This window comes from Schistocerca cancellata, chromosome 6, assembly GCF_023864275.1.
Source record: "Schistocerca cancellata isolate TAMUIC-IGC-003103 chromosome 6, iqSchCanc2.1, whole genome shotgun sequence".
Classification (NCBI taxonomy): domain Eukaryota; kingdom Metazoa; phylum Arthropoda; class Insecta; order Orthoptera; family Acrididae; genus Schistocerca; species Schistocerca cancellata.
Window position 1 is genome coordinate 692,873,667 of NC_064631.1, and position 14,148 is coordinate 692,887,814.

Consider the following 14,148-nt stretch of genomic DNA (forward strand, 5'->3'; position numbering starts at 1 on the left):
TTGGAACAGCAAGTTCCCTTGCCGGTCTAGGAATGGTAGAACGATGGGTTCGATGACGGTTTGGATGTACCGTGCACTATTCAGTGTCCCCTCGACGATCACCAGTGGTGTACGGCCAGTGTAGGAGATCGCTCCCCACACCATGATGCCGGGTGTTGGCCCTGTGTGCCTCGGTCGTATGCAGTCCTGATTGTGGCGCTCACCTGCACGGCGCCAAACACGCATGCGACCATCATTGGCACCAAGGCAGAAGCGACTCTCATCGCTGAAGACGACACGTCTCCATTCGTCCCTCCATTCACGCCTGTCGCGACACCACTGGAGGCGGGCTGCACGATGTTGGGGCGTGAGCGGAAGACGGCCTAACGGTGTGCGGGACCGTAGCCCAGCTTCATGGAGACGGTTGCGAATGGTCCTCGCCGATACTCCAGGAGCAACAGTGTCCCTAATTTGCTGGGAAGTGGCGGTGCGGTCCCCTACGGCACTGCGTAGGATCCTACGGTCTTGGCGTGCATCCGTGCGTCGCTGCGGTCCGGTCCCAGGTCGACGGGCACGTGCACCTTCCGCCGACCACTGGCGACAACATCGATGTACTGTGGAGACCTCACGCCCCACGTGTTGAGCAATTCGGCGGTACGTCCACCCGGCCTCCCGCATGCCCACTATACGCCCTCGCTCAAAGTCCGTCAACTGCACATACGGTTCACGTCCACGCTGTCGCGGCATGCTACCAGTGTTAAAGACTGCGATGGAGCTCCGTATGCCACGGCAAACTGGCTGACACTGACGGCGGCGGTGCACAAATGCTGCGCAGCTAGCGCCATTCGACGGCCAACACCGCGGTTCCTGGTGTGTCCGCTGTGCCGTGCGTGTGATCATTGCTTGTACAGCCCTCTCGCAGTGTCCGGAGCAAGTATGGTGGGTCTGACACACCGGTGTCAATGTGTTCTTTTTTCCATTTCCAGGAGTGTATTTTGCAGTCGTACTTGGCATGTGGAATGTTAGGTCTTCGCGTTTTCAGCTTTTTTAGAGCACATGGGTATTAATACCCATATGTAATTTAACTATCCAGTGGTTCAAGTGGCTTATCTCAATGCTCTTCCACTCTTATGATGATGTCTCAGGGACTAATAATAATATTTCGTAATTTTCTTTTGCCTATCGGGTCTGATGGGGATGTGAAAACACATGCGCTATTGAACTGTGCTTACCCATGAGGGTTGCAATTCTGTATATGAACATTGATCATTACATTACTTTCGAATACAGTCTGGACGGTATGAATTTATTATCCTCCTCCCTGGCTTTGTTTAATGAAGCTTTCCACATGTTACATACCTCGACATGTGTTCGGTCAAGCTCTATGTTCTCGAAATGTACCCCATTCGGTTTTGATTGTTTTTGAACCTGGGAGGAAGTAGCCTATGTTGAGCAGTGATCACAGTTATATTATGTAACAAGTATCAGCTGTGTAAGTCTTTGTTACTAAGGAACTTGGAGACACGTGCCGGCCGAGGCAGAGTGATCGGGACAATTTCTGTTACCACGAGGGCTCAGGGTTTCACAGATTATTAACTAGTGTAGCACACGGATGGCAAACACATTTGCATTCCACATATTGTGTCTGTCAGATACAATTTATTTACATACACATTATATGTGTGAGGCTTATAATATGGATTCTAGTTTCAGTTCCGTCTTGGCTATTTCTGGCTAATTCCCGCCTTTCTTCCATTGGGCATTGTGAAAGTACATACACTCTGACGCTTTAGTCATCACAGTGAGATTGCGGGTACTTATGTGTAACTCAGATTTAACATAAAGCGCAGCGTTTCAGGGCATAAAGCCAGGTAATAACCTTATACGGCTCTCAGGTTAAAGTTAAACAAAGGACGTCAGGCTTTCAACCTGAAGGAGGAACTCGAAATAGGTCTTGGGTCGCAACATGTAGCAGTACTGTTGTTCAGGTATAGAATAATAGTTGACAATGTAGTGTACTTAGGAAAACAGTTCACGAATGGAGGGACCCTCCATGCTATAAAGTCCCTGTACGGAAATTTCTACAGAATCAGCGATTACTGTACAATAGAAGTAAAACAATTCAAAGGCGTATAGATAGAAAGACACGGAATGAAACGCATTATACTGTCAAATGGTTAATGAGCGAAACCTTCAATGACTGCTGTAGAGCAATCTTACTGAAAGGTGTCTCACACAGCCCAAGAAACATTCTGGTCATATGCTAAGTTCATCGGTGCGAAGAAAGTCAGTGTTAGATACTCATGGATCACACAGGCACTGAAATTGTTGGTAGCAATGCTAAATCAAAACTACTTAACTCCATTTTCAGATGCTGATTTAAATTAAGATCAAGGTATACAGCAGCAGTTTCATTCTCACGCTACTGCAGAGATGGGTGGTATAGACAGTGGCACAGAGCAACAACTGAAATGGTGAAAATCGAACAAGGAGCGACAGCCCAATGAAAGCTATGTCAGTTTCTGTAGATAATTTGCAGTGGAGTTAGCCTCTCAACCATAATGTACAGGTCAGGTCAAACCCTTCTACACACAAGGAAAACACAACATCCTCATTATTGTCCTGATGTCAGCTGATAGTGTTTTTTTTGTTACACTATAAAATAATGTGCATATAGTATCCGTAGTGCGTGCAGTGACTTGTGCTGTGACTGAAAAGTGACAAGCCATTCTTCTCGTCTCTTTGCATTTATTTATGATTAATAATGCGACTGAATGGGAGCTGAGATAGTTTAGATGGAGTAATGAGATGAGGAGCTGAGGGAAAGCAGCCCTTCAGATAACTGTGGGGAGGGGACCAGCATCGGCCACTGTCATTTTACGCTAGCCTATTGTGCTGTTTATCGCACATATCCACTTTTGAAGTCCATGGTGGAAGCATTTATTCTAGATGACAGAACTCAGCCAGCAGTAGGTGCTTCGAACATGTTAAGAAAAATGCTTTCCAAAAATGATGTCAAAACAGCTCCCTTGTACTGCAGGTTCAGAAGATGCCACAGAGTTGGCGGCTAGCCTCGAGCACAGCTGTTCAGCTTTCCCCAGGATATGAACACCAAAGCTAGCTGCTGGATGAGAGGGCGCCAACTGGTCAAATAGAAGTGACATCAAGAGGACATAACACATTGTTGTTATTGTGGTCTTCAGTCCTGAGACTGGTTTGATGCAGCTCTCCATGCTACTCTATCCTGTGCAAGCTTCTTCATCTCCCAGTACCTACTGCAGCCTACATCCTTCTGAATCTGCTTAATGTATTCATCTCTTGGTCTCCCACTACGATTTTTACCCTCCACACTCCCCTCCAATGCTAAATTTGTGATCCCTTGATGCCTCAGAACATGTCCTACCAACCGGTCCCTTCTTCTTGTCAACTTGTGCCACAAACTCCTCTTCTCCCCAATTCTCTTCAATACCTCCTCATTAGTTATGTGATCTACCCATCTAATCTTCAGCATTCTTCTGTAGCTTCTATTCTCTTCTTGTCCAAACTATTTATCGTCCATGTTTCAGTTCCATACATGGCTACACTCCATACAAATGCTTTCAGAAACGACTTCCTGACATTTAAATCTATACTAGATGTTAACAAATTTCTCTTCTTCAGAAACACTTTCCTTGCCATTGCGAGTCTACATTTTATATCCTCTCTACTTCGACCATCATCAGTTATTTTGCTCCCCAAATACCAAAACTCCTTTACTACTTTAAGTGTCTCATTTCCTAATGCAATTCAAACAGCATCACCCGACTTAATTCGACTACATTCAATTATCCTCGTTTTGCTTTCGTTGATGTTCATCTTATACCCTCCTTTCAAGACACTGTCCATTCCGTTCAACTGCTCTTCCAAGTCCTTTACTGTCTCTGACAGAATTACAATGCCATCGGCGAACCTCAAAGTTTTTATTTCTTCTCCATGGATTTTAATACCTACTCCAAATTTTTCTTTTGTTTTCTTTACTGCTTGCTCTATATACAGATTGAATAACATCGGGGAGAGGCTACAACCCTGTCTCACTCCCTTCCCAACCACTGCTTCCCTTTCATGCCCCTCGACTCTTATAACTGCCATTTGGTTTCTGTACAAATTGTAAATAGCCTTTCGCTCCCTGTATTTTACCCCCGCCACCTTTAGAATTTGAAAGAGAGTATTCCAGTCAACATTGTCAATAGCTTTCTCTAAGTCTACAAATGCTAGAAACGTAGGTTTGCCTTTCCTTAATCTACACTCCTGGAAATTGAAATAAGAACACCGTGAATTCATTGTCCCAGGAAGGGGAAACTTTATTGACACATTCCTGGGGTCAGATACATCACATGATCACACTGACAGAACCACAGGCACATAGACACAGGCAACAGAGCATGCACAATGTCGGCACTAGTACAGTGTATATCCACCTTTCGCAGCAATGCAGGCTGCTATTCTCCCATGGAGACGATCGTAGAGATGCTGGATGTAGTCCTGTGGAACGGCTTGCCATGCCATTTCCACCTGGCGCCTCAGTTGGACCAGCGTTCGTGCTGGACGTGCAGACCGCGTGAGACGACGCTTCATCCAGTCCCAAACATGCTCAATGGGGGACAGATCCGGAGATCTTGCTGGCCAGGGTAGTTGACTTACACCTTCTAGAGCACGTTGGGTGGCACGGGATACATGCGGACGTGCATTGTCCTGTTGGAACAGCAAGTTCCCTTGCCGGTCTAGGAATGGTAGAACGATGGGTTCGATGACGGTTTGGATGTACCGTGCACTATTCAGTGTCCCCTCGACGATCACCAGTGGTGTACGGCCAGTGTAGGAGATGGCTCCCCACACCATGATGCCGGGTGTTGGCCCTGTGTGCCTCGGTCGTATGCAGTCCTGATTGTGGCGCTCACCTGCACGGCGCCAAACACGCATACGACCATCATTGGCACCAAGGCAGAAGCGACTCTCATCGCTGAAGACGACACGTCTCCATTCGTCCCTCCATTCATGCCTGTCGCGACACCACTGGAGGCGGGCTGCACGATGTTGGGGCGTGAGCGGAAGACGGCCTAACGGTGTGCGGGACCGTAGCCCAGCTTCATGGAGACGGTTGCGAATGGTCCTCGCCTATACCCCAGAAGCAACAGTGTCCCTAATTTGCTGGGAAGTGGTGGTGCGGTCCCCTACGGCACTGTGTAGGATCCTACGGTCGTGGCGTGCATCCGTGCGTCGCTGCGGTCCGGTCCCAGGTCGACGGGCACGTGCACCTTCCGCCGACCACTGGCGACAACATCGATGTACTGTGGAGACCTCACGCCCCACGTGTTGAGCAATTCGGCGGTACGTCCACCCGGCCTCCCGCATGCCCACTATACGCCCTCGCTCAAAGTCCGTCAACTGCACATACGGTTCACGTCCACGCTGTCGCGGCATGCTACCAGTGTTAAAGACTGCGATGGAGCTCCGTATGCCACGGCAAACTGGCTGACACTGACGGCGGCGGTGCACAAATGCTGCGCAGCTAGAGCCATTCGACGGCCAACACCGCGGTTCCTGGTGTGTCCGCTGTGCCGTGCGTGTGATCATTGCTTGTACAGCCCTCTCGCAGTGTCCGGAGCAAGTATGGTGGGTCTGACACACCGGTGTCAATGTGTTCTTTTTTCCATTTCCAGGAGTGTATTTTCTAAGATAAGTCGTAGTGTCAGTATTGCCTCACGTGTTCCAACATTTATGCGGAATCCAAACTGATCTTCCCCGAGGTCGGCTTCTACCAGTTTTTCCATTCGTCTGTAAAGAATTCGCGTTAGTATTTAACAATGTGACTTATTAAACTGATAGTTCGGTAATTTTCACATCTGTCAGCACCTGCTTTCTTTGGGATTGGAATTATTATATTCTTGTTGAAGTCTGAGGGTATTTCGCCTGTCTGATACATCTTGCTCACCAGATGGTAGAGGCCGGCCGGAATGGCCGAGCGGTTCTAGGCGCTACAGTCTGGAACTGCGAGACCGCTACGGTCGCAGGCTCGAATCCTGCCTCGGGCATGGATGTGTGTGATGTCCTTAGGTTAGTTAGGTTTAAGTGGTTCTAAGTTATAGGGGACTGATGACCTCAGCAGTTTAGTCCGATAGTGCTCAGAGCCATTTGAACCAGATGGTAGAGTTTTGTTAGGACTGGCTCTCCCAAGGCCGTCAGTTTTTCCAATGGAATGTTGTCTACTCCCGGGGCCTTATTTCGACTCTGGTCTTTCAGTGCTCTGTCAACTCTTCAAGAAGTATCGTATCTCCCATTTCATCTTCATCTACATCCTCTTCCATTTCCATAATATTGTCCTCAAGTACATCGCCCTTGTATAGATCCTCTATATACTCCTTCCACCTCTCTGCTTTCCCTTCTTTGCTTAGAACTGGGTTTCCATCTGAGCTCCTGATATTCATACAAGTGGCTCTCTTTTCTCCAAAGGTCTCTTTAATTTTCCTGTAGGCAGATGATTTTTTTTAGAAAAGAGGGGAGAAAAATGATATCATTTGTTGTTTGGCGTTTTGCCTCTTCTTGGTGAGACATTTTGTCAAAGAAACAATTGCTCCATTGGCAGACTGATGTAACTTTAGAGGGGAATGGTGGTCGAATTTTTCTTGCAAAGAAGAAACGAGTTGTCGGTTCCTTATTGACTTAGAATGAAAGACTTCGTCTCTGTGTTTGGTGCTGGACACATTGGCGCTCTGCAGGCTGTGCGCTCAAGTGGAGGTGCCAACTGCGCTCTAATGTTTGAGACCTCACCAAAACGACCCTAGTATCAGACTTCCTGGGAGCATGATAGGGCGTCACCATTCGGCTCATGTTACACCGAACGGTATGGTGAGCACAGCTACCATCTCCGGTATGTTGGGACGATCGAGAGGTTCAAGTACAGATTCATGATAGGTTTCCTTGTCCCACTTTCATCAGTACATCCTCACATCTACGGGTTTCTTCAGTTCTCTATTCAGTCAGTCACTGTAATCGTTATACTGTTAGGGTGAGATAAATTTCACAAAGTTAGATGCAAGATTATTAAGCAACTCCGATGTCATTGAGTAACTTTGGCAACAAACCAGGTTTGTAATTCTTGTTGTTAATTCTATGATTGTAAATTTAGTAATTTCATGATTGTTTTGGATGCTTTATGATTCAAATACTTCTTATAATAAACTACAGAGTTCATTTAAATCTGGTGTTCAGTATCACATTCAATACTTTTCACTGATAAAATGCAAATTCCCCACCTTAAGATTCACTTCCGGAAACACAATATTTCATAGCGTTTTGTGCATCAATTCCAGCATCGAGTGTCAAGTGCCGGGTTTTGCAATCTGAATGAACAGTGTATGTGATGCCATGACTAATAACGAGCTATATTTTTCCTTTCATTTACTACCTTCACTGGACTCGCATTCGGGAGGACGACGGTTCAATCCTGCGTCCGGCCGTCCTGATATAGCTTTTCCGTGATTTTCCTAAATCGCTCCAGGCAAATGCCGAGATGGTTCCTTTGAAAGGGCACGGCCGAATTCCTTCCCCGTCCTTCCCTAATCCGACGAGACCGATGACCCCGCTGTTTGGTCTCCTCCCCCAAACAACTACCATTTTTTACTACATTGTACTTCATAGATATATTTCTGATGACGTAGAATAATTTTCATTTGGTTATATAGTGTAGAACATGAAGTATTTTCTATACGAGTTCCTTATGTAAAGACTTGAATTTTTTTCTGATGGTCTTTCAGATAGTTTTATGAAATGTATTGTGTGAAACGGAATGCAATAGGCAGAAGTGTTGTAAGAACTGTGGAGCGAGAGAAGTATCGATAGTTGTCGGGTCGAACAGTGTGTGGAGACGGTCGCGGATGGCGCATGAGAGTGGTGGTACGGAAGCAAGTATTGTGTGTAGTAATGGTGCGCGATTAGCGCGATATTAACACCGGACTTTCGTGTGTTAGACACGGTTTGAAATTTGACGCTATGATGGACAGTCTAAACGGATTTTGTGTGACGCGAAAGTTGTGGGTTTTTGCAGAATGATGCTTGTGGCAGTGGCAATGCACTCGTGAACAGACAATATTGTCGTCAGTTTAGAATCGGATTGAATTACATCAACTGTGAATTCAATATTGCTCATTTTCTTGACAACGAAATATGACGTATGCTAAAACACTAACCGCCAATGTGGAAACCGTGAACTGTGTTGCTGCGTAAGTCACCGTTTTCACGGGAACGGTGTTATCGTGAATCATGAATATTAACAGTAGGTGGACTGTCTAACTTCGAAATTTGCAAGTTGTAGCAACTGGAATGTTAATTTAAACACGATGTATGGTCTGTGCCAAACCATCGTGTATGAACGTTGCAGCTGAACTAGTACGACCTTCAGTGCTACACAAACAGCTACTTTGTTCCGGCCCACCACAAATGGATGCTACGCAACTTGATACTATCACCAGCCCAAACAGGAGGTAAGGAAAGAGGATATAAATTAATGCCAAGGATACGACTCGATGAACTTATAGGATTCAAATCAGCAACTTCCAACTGCTTCTAGCGCCGTCGCCACATCACGCCGACCCAGAACAGATAAGACTCGAAACCAATCCTCTCTTCGAGAAACTCACAATCGTAACCAATTTAATTTCTTTGTACTTTGTAACAGACTATCTCTTAACGTTTCTCTCTGTAAATATAATTAGTTTATTGTAAAAACTGTTTACCTTAAGTGACTGTTAAAAAGTCTTTGCATGCGCTGTGTGTCTTTTGGAGGGGTGTGCTTCGTCGTGTATATACAATCATTTAGGCAGGAGAATTTGTGTGTTGTACTGTGAAATGTGGCCAGACACGTAAGTTGAGGCATCCGCCATAGAAGTTATTTACACCGACCAATTACAAAGAAGCAGCTCATTTGCCATTGTTTCAAGTTAGCGTATTACAGGGAGCTTTGAATCTGACAGCTGTCAAAGTACACAATCTTTGTTTACATGCCAATTTAGGTGCAAGTTTATCTGAGTTTAACTGTAACTGGTAAGCAAAATCAGAGTGTACTGTGTCTTTAATTATCAAATTATCATTCGAGTGTTTTACTGTTTTCCGCTATGGGAGGATATTATTATCAGAATTTTAACAGTATTGGGAAACTTCTCATATAGAGGTTTGCTTTCGAAGTTTCCGGAAGTAAAAACGGTTCTTGGGGTTTATACAATATTAATTTACTGTATGCAGTTTTTCTTTACACATTTTCTGTTTACAAATTCACAGTCATAATAAATCTCCAGGAATCGTTTTCTTCACGTGTAGCATTAGCTTTTTACGTTACTAAATAACTTGAAACTTCCTGGCAGATTAAAACTGTGTGCCGGACCGACACGCGAACTCGGTACCTTTGCCTTTTGCGGGAAAGTCCTCTATTGTCGGAGCTACCCAGCCACACCTGATGACCCGTCCTCACAGCTTCAGTTCTAATTGGTTAGCAGGAGAGCTTCTGTGAAGTTTGGAAGTTAGGAGACGAGGTACTGGCGGAAGTAAAAGTGTGAGGACGGGGCCCATTGTCGTGCTTCGGTAGCTCAGCTGGTAGAGCACTTTCCCGCCATTGGCAAAGGTCCCCAGTTCGAGTCACGGTCCGGCACACAGTTTTAATCTTCCAGGAAGTTTCATATCAGCGCACACTCAGATGCAGAATCAAATTTCATTCTGGATTAAATAACTTATTTGCATAACAATATCTTTACACTAGGATAAACCTTAAGTGGTAGCACTGTTTTAAACAGACAGGCTTTGTATTTGGAAGGATGGAAGATTCAGTTTCCACCTGGCGATCCTAATTTAGGTCGTCAGTGGTTTCCCTAAATTACACTACTGGCCCTTATAATTGCTACACCACGAAGATGACGTGCTACAGACGCGAAATTTCGCCGACAGGAAGAAGATGCTGTTATATGCAAATGATTAGCTTTTCAGAGCATTCACACAAGGTTGGCGCCGGTGGCGACACCTACAACGTGCTGACATGAGGAAAGTTTCCAAGCGATTTCTCATACACAGACAGCAGTTGACCGGCGTTGCCTGGTGAAACATTGTTGTGATCCCTCGTGTAAGGAGGAGAAATGCGTACCATCACGTTTCCGACTTTGGTAAAGGTCGGATTGTAGCCTATCGCGATTGCGGTTTATCGTATCGCGACATTACTGCTCGCATTGGTCGAGATCCAATGACTGATAGCGGAATATGGAATCGGTGGGTTCACGAGGGTAATACGGAACGACGTGCTGGATCCCAACGGCCTCGTATCACTAGCAGTCGAGATGACAGGCATCTTATCCGCATGGTCGTAACGGATCGTGCAGCCACGCCTCGATCCCTGAGTCAACAGATGGGGACGTATGCAAGACAACAACCATCTGCATGAACAGTTCGACGAAGTTTGCAGCAGCGTGGACTATCAGCTCGGAGACCATGGCTGCGGTTACCCTTGACGCTGCATCAAAGACAGGAGCGCCTGCGATGGTGTACTCAACGACGAACCTAGGTGCGCGAATGGCAGAACGTCATTTTTTCAGATGAATCTAGGTTCTGTTTACAGCATCATGATGGTCGCATCCGTGTTTGGCGACATCGCGGTGAGCGCAAATTGTTGTTGTTGTTGTCGTCTTCAGTCCTGAGACTGGTTTGATGCAGCTCTCCGTGCTATCTATCCTGTGCAAGCCTCTTCATCTCCCAGTACCTGCTGCAGCCTACATCCTTCTCAATCTGCTTAGTGTATTCATCTCTTGGTCTCCCTCTATGATTTTTACCCTCCATGCTGCCCTCCAGTACTAAATTGGTGACCCCTTGATGCCTCAGAACATGTCCTACCAACCGATCCCTTCTTCTAGTCAAGATGTGCCACAAACTCCTCTTCTCCCCAATTCTATTCAATACCACCTCATTATCAATATTTCGGCCAACTTTGTTGTATGGGAGCGAAAGCTGGGTGGATTCAGGTTACCTTATCAACAAGGTTGAGGTTACGGATATGAAAGTAGCTAGTAGATTGGAAGAATGGCAGGAGGGTGTCCACAATGAGGAAATCAAAGAAAAACTGGGAATGAACTCTATAGATGCAGCATGCAGGGCGAACAGGCTTAGATGGTGGGGTCATGTTACACGCATGGGAGAAGCATACCCAAGAGACTCATGGGTACAGCAGTAGAGGGTAGGAGGAGTTGGGGCAGATCAAGGAGAAGGTACCTGGAATCGGTTAAGAATGATTTTTAAGTAATAGGTTTAACATCAGAAGAGGCACCAATGTTAGCACTGAATAGGGGATCATGGAGGAATTTTATAAAGGGGGCTATGCTCCAGACTGAACGCTGAAAGGCATAATCAGTCTTAAATGATGATGATGATGACCTCCTCATTAGCTATATGATCTACTCATCTAATCTTCAGCATTCTTCTGTAGCACCACATTTCGAAAGCTTCTATTCTCTTCTTGTCTAAACTATATATCGTCCATGTTTCACTTCCATACATGGCTACACTCCATACAAATGTTTTCAGAAACGACTTCCTGACATTTAAATCTATACTAGATGTTAACAAATTTCTCTTCTTCAGAAACACTTTCCTTGCCATTGCGAGTCTACATTTTATATCCTCTCTACTTCGACCATCATCAGTTATTTTGCTCCCCAAATACCAAAACTCCTTTACTACTTTAAGTGTCTCATTTCCTAATCTAATTCCCTCAGCATCACCCGACTTAATTCGACTACATTCCATTATTCTCGTTTTGCTTTTGTTGATGTTCATCTTATACCCTCCTTTCAAGACACTGTCCATTCCGTTCAACTGCTCTTCCAAGTCCTTTACTGTCTCTGACAGAATAACAATGTCATCGGCGAACCTCAAAGTTTTTATTTCTTCTCCATGGATTTTAGTACCTACTCCGACCTTTACTTTTGTTTCCTTTACTGCTTGTTCAATATACAGATTGAATAACATCGGGGAGAGGCTACAACCCTGTCTCACTCCCTTCCCAACCACTGCTTCCGTTTCGTGCCCCTCGACTCTTATAACTGCCATCTGGTTTCTGTACAAACTGTAAATAGCCTTTCGCTCCCTGTATTTTACCCCTGCCACCTTCAGAATTTGAAAGAGAGTATTTCAGTCAAAATTGTCAATAGCTTTCTCTAAGTCTACACATGCTAGAAACGTAGGTTTGCCTTTCCTTAATCTTTTTTCTAAGATAAGTCGTAGTGTCAGTACTGCCTCACGTGTTCCAACATTTCTATGGAATCCAAACTGATCTTCCCCAAGGTCGGCTTCTACCAGTTTCTCCATTCGTCTGTAAAGAATTCGCGTTAGTATTTTGCAGCTGTGACTTATTAAACTGATAGTTCGGTAATTTTCACATCTGTCAACACCTGCTTTCTTTGGGATTGGAATTATTATATTCTTCTTGAAGTCTGAGGGTATATCGGCTGTGTCATACATCTTGCTCACCAGATGGTAGAGTTTTGTCAGGACTAGCTCTCCCAAGGCTGTCAGTAGTTCTAATGGACTGTTGTCTACTCCCTGGGCCTTGTTTCGACTCAGGTCTTTTAGTGCTTTGTCAAACTCTTCACGCAGTATCATATCTCCCATTTCATCTTCATCTGCCTCCTCTTCCATTTCCATAATATTGTCCTCAAGAACATCGCCCCTGTATAGACCCTCTATATACTGCTTCCACCTTTCTGCTTCCCCTTCTTTGCTTAGAACTGGGTTTCCATCTGAGCACATTAGAAGCATGTATTCGTCATCGCCATACTGGCGTATCACCCGGCGTGATGGTATGGGGTGCCATTGGCTACACGTCTCGGCCACCTCTTGTTTGCATTGACAGCACTTTGAGCAGTGGACGTTACATTTCAGATGTGTTACGACTCGTGGCTCTACCCTCCATTCGATCCCTGCGAAACCCTACATTTCGGCAGGATAATGCACGACCGCATGTTGCAGGTGCTGTACGGGCCTTTTTGGATACAGAAAATGTTTGACTGCTGCCCTGGCCAGCACATTCTCCAGATCTCTCACCTGGTCAATGGCGGCGGAGCAACTGGCTCATCACAACACGTCAGTCACTACTCTTGATGAACTATGGTATCGTGTTGAAGCTGCATGGGCAGCTGTACCTGTACACGCCATCCAAGCTCTGTTTGACTCAATGCCCAGGCGTATCAAATGGCTCTGAGCACTATGGGACTCAACTGCTGTGGTCATAAGTTCCCTAGAACTTAGAACTACTTAAACCTAACTAACCTAAGGACATCACACACATCCATGCCCGAGGCAGGATTCGAACCTACGACCGTAGCGGTCCTGCGGTTCCCGACTGTAGCGCCTTTAACCGCTCGGCCACTCCGGCCGGCCCAGGCGTATCAAGGCCATTATTACGGCCAGGGTGGTTGTTTTGGGTACTGATTTCTCAGGATCTATGGACCCAATTTGCGTGAAAATGTAATTACATGTCAGTTCTAGTATAATATATTTGTCCAATGAATACCCGTTTATCATCTGCATTTGTTCTTGGCGTAGCAATTTTAATGGCCAGTAGTGTGTTTCAGAAAAATGCAGTGATGGTTCCTATTATAAAGGCACGGCCGAGAATGTGTTCCATTTTTGTCGAACTAGACCTGTAATTATGTACCAATGGCGAAGACTGGCTATGGCCGCAGATGAGGTGTGCTGCTCACGAACCCTTACACGTCTTCATCCAGTGATGACTATCGTCTGAGGATGATAAGGTGGTTGGTAAGTACTGTTAGGTTGGTTGGTTTGGTTGTTTGGAGGAAGAGACCAACATCGAGGTCATCGGTCTCATCGGATTAAGGAAGGACGGGAAAGGAAGTCGGCCGTGGCCTTTCAAAGGAACCATCCCGGCATTTGCCTGGAGCGATGTAGGGAAATCATGGGAAACCTAAATCAAGATGGCCGGACGCGGGATTGAACAGTCGTCCTCCCGAATACGAGTCCAGTGTGTTAACCACTGCGCCACCTCGCTTGGTGTACCGTTAGGTCTCCTGAGGCCTGTTCAGATGGAGTTTAGTTGTAGACGTGTATGTAAATGCCTGTATGTTCTTAAGGAATAGTTCC

The 14,148-nt window shown here is 45.7% G+C and overlaps 1 protein-coding gene across 1 annotated transcript in view; it reads right to left on the reverse strand.

The window, feature by feature from the left end:
- The window catches only part of LOC126088480 (sialin-like), a 281,989-nt gene that overhangs the window by 194,626 nt on the left and 73,215 nt on the right, over window positions 1-14,148 (reverse strand). The gene's annotated exons all lie outside the window — the stretch shown is intronic.